This window comes from Bidens hawaiensis, unplaced genomic scaffold (genome assembly GCF_021521415.1).
Source record: "Bidens hawaiensis isolate Kalapana, Puna unplaced genomic scaffold, B.hawaiensis_p1.1 tig00026854_1, whole genome shotgun sequence".
Lineage (NCBI taxonomy): Eukaryota > Viridiplantae > Streptophyta > Magnoliopsida > Asterales > Asteraceae > Bidens > Bidens hawaiensis.
Window position 1 is genome coordinate 216055 of NW_027494326.1, and position 10469 is coordinate 226523.

A 10469-nucleotide genomic window follows, 5' to 3' on the forward strand; every position below is an offset into this window, starting at 1 on the left:
TACTTACACTATTATTTCTCAAATGCAAACTGTTATCTTTGTGTCGTGTATCAATTGAATGACTACTTGGTATTTGTTGTATGCTTATGTGTTTACTGTTTTTATGGTTGGTTGGTATCTCATCCTCGTCCTCATCCTCATCCTCATCCACATAGTATGATCATACAACCGTCATAGTGGCCGGAGCCCGATCGCATTGGCAATGGTTTCACCGACACCCATTACTTGCTTAACGATTTCATTGTTTATACTCACAGATAACAGTTTTGCTTATTTTTACTCTATTATTTATATCATTATATATTACCATTTTTGTTTGTGTCAAAACTGGTGATCTACTCACTCAACATGTGTTGTTGACAAATATATATTTTGTACGCATTTGCAGGTTATATATTGGATGGCTTATCTAACTGAAGCTCACGTAGAGATGACTTTAGGATAATTAACATACACAAGAAAGTTGGTTTTGTATTTGTAATTTTCTTTATCTTTAGTTGTATTTATATGATGTTTGATAATAAATAAATTAATTGGATATTGTCGCTTTATATTTGCATGATAGTAACCTTGAAAGCTGTGGCAATCACCTCACGCCCCGACATTTTCGCCATAGGTTAGGGTGTGACATCTATTTGATTAACCATATAGCTAAATCGAACGATCAATGCACAGATTGATTGATTGATTGATTGATTCTATGGTTTGTTTATAATCTTCTGTCTGGTTATAAATATTAGTTCTCACGTTATGAACGATTGACTGGATAGCTCAGCTGGTTTCGTGCATCATGTTTAAGACACCGGACGACCTGGGGGCGCAGGTTCGAGCTTCCCCCAGCCCGTTTTTGGGTTTTTATTTTGAGCAACTTTTTAATTATGTATATACATATATATGATTTAAATGATTAAAACACATTTTAAGTAATATAATCATAATATTTTGCTAATGTTTTATCATAACCGACATGAAGTAGTCGTTTTTCGAATCATTGTTAAAGTCGTGTATGTATGTGTGTGTGTATATATATATATGAATGCATAATAGTTATTAATAATTGTTGATGATTTAAATAATAAGGATTTTAAAAAGATTTTGGTTTTGTTTAATTAATTAATATTAGTAAAATGAATGATAAGTAAAGTTTATTTTACTAAACCGACATCGTTTAATTGTCGTTTTCGGTCTTTTCATAAAACTATGTATGTATGTATATATATTAGAATAAATAAAAACTTTAAAAAATATAAATGTATATAAATAAATTAAAGGTATCTTTAGTTTAAAATAAACATTTATGTAGGTTCCCAGCCGGATCAACACGAGATATCGCGTTCTACGTAGGTGCGAAATCCCTACGTAAGACGTTACGAGTATAGAAAACAATACGAGCTAACACACGATACGATAACCAAACACACGTTGTATTCCAACCGTAAACACGTGATACTATGACCACTGAATACAAAACTCTCTGACTCGAATACACGAATAAACTCTGATTAATTAACTTCTTATGAATAAGCCGTATACAAATGGCTTATATAGACACGACAACTTCGCCTGGTATGTTCAGGCGAAGTTGTCCCTAACTTCGCTTGTCTAACAAGTTCGCCCATATAAGCGAACTTGTTAGTAACTTCGCTTACATACAAAACTCAAATCTAACTAACACGATTACAGACACTCGACACTGAACTACTGAAATCATGCACCAACAGACTCCCCCTTGGCAGTAGCTTCATCTCTTTAGCTTCAAACACGTGTCTTGCAATCTTCAATCTTCTATCTTCAAGCATGCACTCCTTCTCGAACACAAACCGAGACAACTCTTTGATATTTCCTCGCTTCGTCTTTCCAAGCAGGAATATAAAATATCTTCTTGTCATTCAACACCTGCAAATCAGCTTGCGATAAGTTTACCAAGTGCATCGGATCGTACACTCTAAGAACCTCTTGTTCATCTTCGTCTTCCATCACTGCCTCAGCTGTCTCATAATCTACAAACCACCACTTCAGGTCTTTATGCACATCCTTGGGCATTAGCTTCATCGGTACTTCTTTCAAACACCGGATCGGTTTATACTTCATAATCATCCAAGGCTTTCCGTCTGCTCTCAAACCTCTATCCTTGTCTTCAACAAGATTTCCCTTTTGTGGTTTCAACAGCTCAAATTTCTTCTCTTTTATACTCTCTTTCCACACAATCTTCCCAATGACTCTAGCCATATTATCGTCACTTCTGTTTATCAATCCCAATCTGGCTAAGTCTTTCACTTCACATTCTGGCAGTGTATTCAACGATCTTAACATCCTTCTAAAGTACTGAACACCGTCATACCTTTTAATCACGAAGAGCCTCAACTGCTCATCATATATCCAGCAAATAATTCCTTTCTTCGCTTCAGCATAGCCTTTAATGTTGTAACTCTTCTTAAACATTGTAGGAACCGCTGGTTTCTTCGTTTTGACGAACCACTGAGCATAGCCTTCCTTCCATCTAAGCTGCTCTTCCCATTCAGACTCATCATTCCCAATCTCTTGACTCATATCTACGTTCTCGACTTGCGGAATCTCATGCTCCACATTCTCCTCTACTATCTCTGTATCAATCACAATCTCTTCACCAATCTTCTCTATCACATCACTCGGTAGTACATCATCATCACCAACCAAAACGTCATCCATCTCCTCTAAATCCACCACCACCACATCATCACCACCAACTGCAGTTGTCGACTCCCCCTGAGTTGTGGAAGTTCCAAGAGCTTGATTAGTTCTTGGCAACTCACCACCGCATCTTTCGATGCATTGGGATCATCGTCTCTATCATTTCGTCTCTTGGTCCTCAACTCATCGCCTTTACAGCTCGTCTCCCCCTGAGATGCCAAGAACTCCTTGAAAGCATCTATGATTTTGCCATGTTGTACCAGCAGGGACGACTGCATCTGATTCTCTGCAACTAGGCACTGAATAGCCTGGGTCTGGATAAGATTAATCCTTGACTGCTCTGCCACGACCCGTTCAAGTGCTGCTATTCGTTCAGAGTCTGATAGGGTTGCATCGAAATCGAACCTCATATGTGATATATCTTGAGTGTACTGAGGAGGGATTTCTGATGTCACCGGGACCTTAGAAGTAGAAATAGACGTAACCGCAGGTGGTATCGTCACCGATAGCTCTGCAGTGGCCACAACAGTCGACTCTATAAATTGTGCCACGACCTCCGATGGAGTAACAGTCGGAGGCGGCAATGAAACGATCTCAGGAGCCGAAAGTTGGAAAGTAGTGGGTGGGAGGCCAAATGTAGATGAGGTAGCCACCACGGGAACAACCGTAGCGCTTGGCCTTGTAACCTGTAGTGATGAGGGAACCATTGTCATACCAGATAGTGCTGGTGGAGTGAAACGTACCACCCTAGAGTTCTCTCCGGCTCCCGACCCTGCACCTATCCGTTCCCTTCTTGACCTCCGGATCAACTGTTGTACTTCTTCCTCATAATCTGACTCGCTGTCATCAACAGTTCTCTTTCTCTTCCCATGTAGTCTTTCTCGAGTTACCATAATCCTTCTCGCCTCTGCCACTTCATCATCAGAATCAGAACCAGCCACCGTAGCAGCTGTCCTAGTAACATTCACAGTCGAAGCACGTTCAACCGGAACCTGTACGTTCTCCTCTGGATCCACCCGATCCATATCAAAGAAGCCTTGACCACCAAATTCTGCATCGAGGTCCACGTTCTCCTCCGGTGACACAACAGGTGCAGCAGGTATAACTTGAGGTGCTCCTGCCTGTTGTGGTGCCGGGTCCCTAAACTCGTCCCATCGAGCAGGCACATACCCCGGGTTGATCAAGTACCCAAAGAGTGGAGTATGTCGACGACGGAGCTCAGGTTTGCTCCTCGCACTGGAGGATCTACATTGGGCGAAGATCCGTTTGTTCACACTCTCTACATATCGGATCGGACGGCGCTGAGGAAGCGTTGGAGCAACATGATTCAAGATCATTTGTAGGAATCTTGGATACATGATGAATCGCTCACGCGCCATTGCTCTTCTTTGACGATCAATCTCATAAAAGACCATCTGACTAAAGCTGAATCGCTTGTTGTAAGTCAGAGCAGTCATCGCTGACTGCATGGTCGCGCCCATGCCGTCAGTGCCCGCCTTTCTCCCTGACATGCAAACAATCATAACATGCATGAGAAAGCGCCACTGGTCAAGTAAGAAACCCTTCCTTCTCTGCGTATCCCCCAAGGGACCAGAGTATCCCATCCTCAAAAACGCTCCATCACGGAAAGGAGCTACAAACTCTGTTGGGTCTTCCATTGTCTCATTCCCAAATCGTAAAGCCGCCCGGATTTGTTCAGAAGAGAACTGAACAATCTGATTGTTGACTGTTGCGCGCATCACCGGGGGCTCGACCCTACAATCGTATTCCACGGTCTGCCAAAAATCCTCAATATTGGGCAAGGATATTGGCAGAGTTGTTGTAATAGCGTGGAATATCCTCGAGCGTAAAAGAAATGTGATGATTTCGCGGAAATCATCAACTCCGCTCGCCTCCGGGTCTAATGTTATGTACATGTTGTGACCCAGGAAGAACTGTCTCTGGTGATCACCTCCGTCATCACCGCCTGCACCACCTGCTCAAGCAACAGCAGCCATATCTGCAACAAACAGGTTAAGTTAGATAAAAGTCAAAGCGAATCACAAGTTCGCCTGTTACCATGAGCGAAGTTGTGATCAATTCTGTATAGGCGAAGTTAAAGGTGAGGCGAAGTTGGGAAACAACTTCGCTTCAACTTGAACTTCGTCTGATAATAGTTAAGTAAAATGGTCCAGGCGAAGTTACAGATAACTTCGCCTAATCACAGCATCGCCTCATAAAATGTTTCAAAATCAATAATCAGGCGAAGTTAAACCTCAGGCGAAGTTACGGATAACTTCGCCTAAACTGTAACTTCGCCGAATTCGAATCAGCAACAGTTAGGATTTACGAACGACGTGTAGATGATGATTTCGGAGATCGAGGACTCCGAAATACATGATTTTATGAAGTTTTAGACGTTCAAGTAGTTTACTATCACGTAAAAACAAGTTTGAAATTGGGTGTTTAAGGTTCGAAAGAACGAGGTCGAGAATCGAGTCGAAACGACCGATGATTAACCTCAAAAGACATTGATAATATGATAAACAAACCCTACACACCTTGAATTTGATTAGAATCGAAGTAACAAAAACAGATGATTGAGATCGATAAGTTCGCTAATGTTTACAGAGAGTATAAGTTCGCTGAATTTGAAATAATGAAACTGTTTGACTAATAAACTTCTTTATATAGGGTCCAAGTTAGTACAGGCGAAGTTATAAACAAGTTCGCCTGTATTTACAAAACAAACCCCTATACTTTAACAATTTTCAATAAAGTTTTAAAAACATCCTTTAAAGCGTTAAATGATACGATCAAGACCAAGTAACCACGTATAAAATCATACAACTACCTAAGTAACGAAAATTTGAAAAATTAAAGTACACGGGATCAAATTTCAGTCTCGACAGGGACTACCATGTTTTAGAGAAGATCCGAACAGGAATCATACTAATTACGTGACTGTCACACAGATCCGTGTTCAGCTGTATTATGACATAAAGAAACAGGTTGTAAGCAGGTAATCTACTTAAAATGGTTTTCATCGTTTCTGTGATACGAGTTAGGTTCAATTAAGCTCAAAACTTAAGTGGGCAACAACTCAGAGATTATGATGCATCCTATCTATTCTCAAGGCGTATTTGGCTTTCCCCAAGTCACCCCGAATTGACCTTGACCCGTAGTGGCTGATTAAGTAATAATTACTCTTCGATCTTAGACTCTGCTTCCCGTTCACCTTCTTGTGTCTTGATTGACAATCATTAACAATATGAACTCTAGGAGTTTTTTTTTTTAAACATGTATATACACAACTTCAAGTAGAAAATAACTGCAAGTCCCGAATCTGGATCACTGCAGCGTCTTGACACTCTATCTTCACGGGAATCAGAACACTCACGGGCTCGTGTATGACTGGGTAATCGCTTTTCTGCCTATCATTCGGAAAGATATGTATGAAGACATGCACAACTCTTAAGGAGTTTCCACATAAAATCGAGTAGATTTAGTTAGTATCACTTCTACTTTTACGCACCATAAAAAGCTACCATGACATACAATGACTGTTCTAAAGTCTTTTAGGCCTAATAACTTCACTAGTTAAGCACACAGAATCAGTATATCTATCACTTTCCAAGGTTGGATCAATTTTCTGTTAAACATAGTAAAGTAACTTCTTACGAAGTAGTAGACTTGAAAAATAATTTCATCTCCCGAAAAGAAAAAATTTAACATCAATCGCCCCGACCAAATCAAAGTCTTCAGGTGAACGGCTATCCCGAAGATCCAATGGATCAGCTGGACCGACCACATACTAGTATGTGTCCTTCTAACTAAGTATGATCGACTAATTTTCAGCGAAAGAATGAAAACACATCATAAACCGCCCCGGTCACTTTCAGTCATCTGGTTAATGGCTATCCTCATATTCTACAAGTAGAAATGAGGACCAAACATATCCGAAGACATGTCCTTCAAACTGAGGCAACCGACATAATTCTAAGCGATAATGACGTTTTTTTTTTTTTTTTTTTTTATAACACAAACACAAACATATGACATGGTTACTCGGGATTGATCATCCCATTCAGCTCAACAAGGTTTTGAAATCTAGTTTTGTCAAACGCTTTCGTGAACAAGTCAGCGAAATTATCTAACGTGTCAACCTTTTCGAGCTCAATCAGTTTCTTCTCAGCAATCCCGTATAAAATGATGACGTATGTCAATATGTTTACTTTTACTGTGCTTCACGGGATTGTTAGTTACTGAGATAGCAGCAGAGTTATCAATGCAAATAGGAGTAAGTGAGAAATTCAGACCATAATCGCGCAACTGTTGTTGAATCCAAAGAACCTGGGAGCAGCAGTTGGATGCTGCCATGTATTCTGCTTCACAGGTTGAAATTGCGACTGAGGTCTGCTTCTTGCATTGCCACGACACTAGTCTGCCACCAAGAAACTGACATCCACCAGTTGTAGACTTCCGACTCTGATTGCACCCTCCATAATCAGAATCTGTGTAAGCGACTAGCTCCAAGTCTCCTCCTCTCGAGTACCACAACCCCAGCTTCAGCTTGCCTTTGAGATACCGCAGTATCCTCTTAGCACCCTTCAAATGAGATTCTTTTGGGTTTGCCTGAAAGCGTGCACAAAGACAAACAACAAACATTATATCAGGCCTAGAAGCAGTTAAGTACATTAAAGAACCTATAATTGCCCGATATTGGGTTGGGTCCACGTCTTCATCGTTGTCTGAATCAGCACCCAATTTGTGATTGACGAAGACTGGAGTATCATATGGAGTGCTGTCCTCCATCTTGAAACGTTTGAGAACATCATGGACATACTTCTTCTGATGAATGAACATCCCGTCTTTCCTCTGATCAACCTGCAATCCTAAAAAGAAAGTTAGTTCACCCATAGCACTCATTTCAAATCTCTTCTTCATGACGGCCTCAAACTCCTGACACATGGAGACCTTTGATGCAGCAAAAATAATGTCGTCCACGTAGACTTGCACCAGCAGAAAGTCGCTACCCTTTCTCTTGAAGAACAATGAGCTATCAATTTTACCTCTTTCAAACTCATTCTCAAGCAAGTAATCTGATAAGGTTGAATACCAGGCACGAGGTGCCTGATGTAGTCCATACAGCGCTTTACTTAGCTTGTACACGTGATCGGGAAAGTCAGGGTCAGGAAAACCCGGAGGTTGCTCAACATACACAACCTCGTTGACTTTACCGTTTAGGAACGCACTCTTCACATCCAACTGAAAAACCTTCATCTCCTTATGAGCAGCAAATGCCAAAAACAGCCGAATGGCTTCCAATCTTGCTACAGGAGCAAACACCTCATTGTAATCAATCCCTTCTTGTTGATTAAAGCCTTTAACAACCAGCCTCGCCTTGTTCCTGATAACAATCCCTTTCTCATCTCTCTTGCATTTGAAGACCCATTTCGTGCCAATCCCATGCACATTCCTTGGTTTTGCAACCAAGTTCCATACTTCCATTTTCTTAAACTGAGCTAACTCTTCTTGCATGGCTTCGACCCACGAGCTGTCCTTAAGAGCCATTTGATGGTTCTTTGGTTCAATCTGTCCTTAAGAGCCATTTTCTTAAACTGAGCTAACTCGTTGATTATGCCTGATTCTTTAATGCTTGTGTAAACACAGGTGTGCTCATTCAAGCTTTGTCTTGTTTGTACACCGGCGGACAGATCACCTATCACGTTCTCCAAAGGATGATCTTTGTGAATTCTCGTAGTCGGAACCGAACTGACATTCAGATTATCTTCCAAGTTCGAAGATAGCTCATCAATGGGTGATTGATGTTGAGAGTGAAACGGATTGATGAATTCCTCTTTAGTAGAGGCAGCAGGGGTATTGACAGCATTTGACGAGGAAGGCTGACATTCATCATACTGTGGTCGTTGCACCAAAGTGTCTTCCTCATCGCATATCATCTTCGTAGCAATTCTTTCCTCAACTTCTGCAAAATCCAAATAAGGCATGTTAAAAGATTTAAAGAGTCTATCATAGTCGAAAACCCCAGCGGGTCCCGAGCTTGGTTTTGGTGATTTGTAACTTGTGATATCAGTGTTACACACCACCTCAACCTTGCTGTTCGATGTATTAAAGACCCGTCTGTTGGGAGTCCCAACAACGTATCCGACTAAGATTCCTTCGTCGGCTACTTCACCAAATTTAGAATTAGTCTTTAATATCGAACATGGGGACCCGAATGGTTCAAGACCACTCAAGTTTGGCTTTCTCCCATGCATAAGTTCATAACAGGTTTTATTTAATCTTTTAACAGTTAACACTCTATTAAGGATATAACAGGCTGTTGCAACAGCTTCAGCCCAGAACACCACGGGAAGTTTCGAATCAGCCAGCATGGTTCTGGCTCCTTCAATTAAGGTTCTGTTCTTCCTCTCAGCCACTCCATTTTGTTGTGGAGTATACGGTGCGCTGTATTGGTGTTCTATCCCCTTCTGTAAGCAGAAGATCTCCATCTCATAGTTCTTGAACTCAGTTCCATTGTCACTCCTGATGAATTTAACCCGTTTCCCCATGATATTCTCAACCTTGGTAATCAAATTCTTTACCATCTGCACTGTTTCATCCTTTGACTTCAGGAAATATACCAAGGAATATCGAGAGAAATCATCAGTGATTACCAAGCAATACGATGTTCCTCCTAGACTTCTTACATTCACGGGACCGAAGAGATCCATGTGAAGTAATTCTAGGGTACTGACAATTGAATTGACCTTCTTGGTGTGATGGGATTTCTTGTGTTGCTTTCCCTTTTTGCATGATAAGCATTTATCTTCAAAGTTGAAATTCTTCAAGGGAACACCCAGCACAAGCCCATTTTTGACAAGGTAGTTCATTTTCCGAAGATGAATATGCCCCATTCTCCTATGCCACAACTCGGACTCCGATTCAGTTGCTTTTGACAGAAGACACGATTCTTCTGTGGCCATCTCAGTAGACCTCATATCCATGATATACGTATTCTTCACTCTTGGAGCCTTCATAACAATCCAATCCTCTGGTATCTTAAAACCAGGATACAACACAATCGCTTCATTCTTTGTAAAATGTACGGTGTAGTCTTTGTCACAAATCTGCGAAACACTCAGCAGATTGTGCTTCAGTTCTTCAACAAAATTTACTTTCTCCAAAGTCATCTTTCCATTCGACACCGTCCCTATTCCTGTAATCCTTCCACCGCTCTCTCCTGTGAAACTCACTCTTCCTCCTTGAACAGGTTTCAAGTCGTGTAACAATTTCTTGTTACCCGTCATGTGCCGGGAACAGCCGCTATCCACAACCCATTGATTGTTGGCAGCCCTGTTCAACTGTTCCTGCATGATTAAAGCAGATGATTAAAATCTGGGGACCCAAGACCGATTGGTCTTAGGTCGATACATTCCGTACCTTGGCTGTCCAAAGTTAGTATCATAATAATTTCTGTGAGTCCTAACAGGATACCTTCTTGTGGATTGACTATGAGGCCATCCAAACCTTCGTGAATCAAAAGAATTATTACTTAAGGTTTGGTTGTTAGCAGTGAAAAACTGAGATCTATTTCTTTGAAAACCTGGATTAGTCCATTTTCTGAAATTTGATGGGTTTTCATTTTTACCATTATATTGATTAGCGTTAGTTCTTTTCTCAGATTTTGAAGTTCTCACACCTCTGAATTTCTGCTTCAGAGGGCAATCAGCAACAAGGTGTCCTAATTGATTACATCTAAAACAACTCCTGTGTCCAACTTTCTTATCAAAAGTTGTCTTAGATGTTGAGGCTGC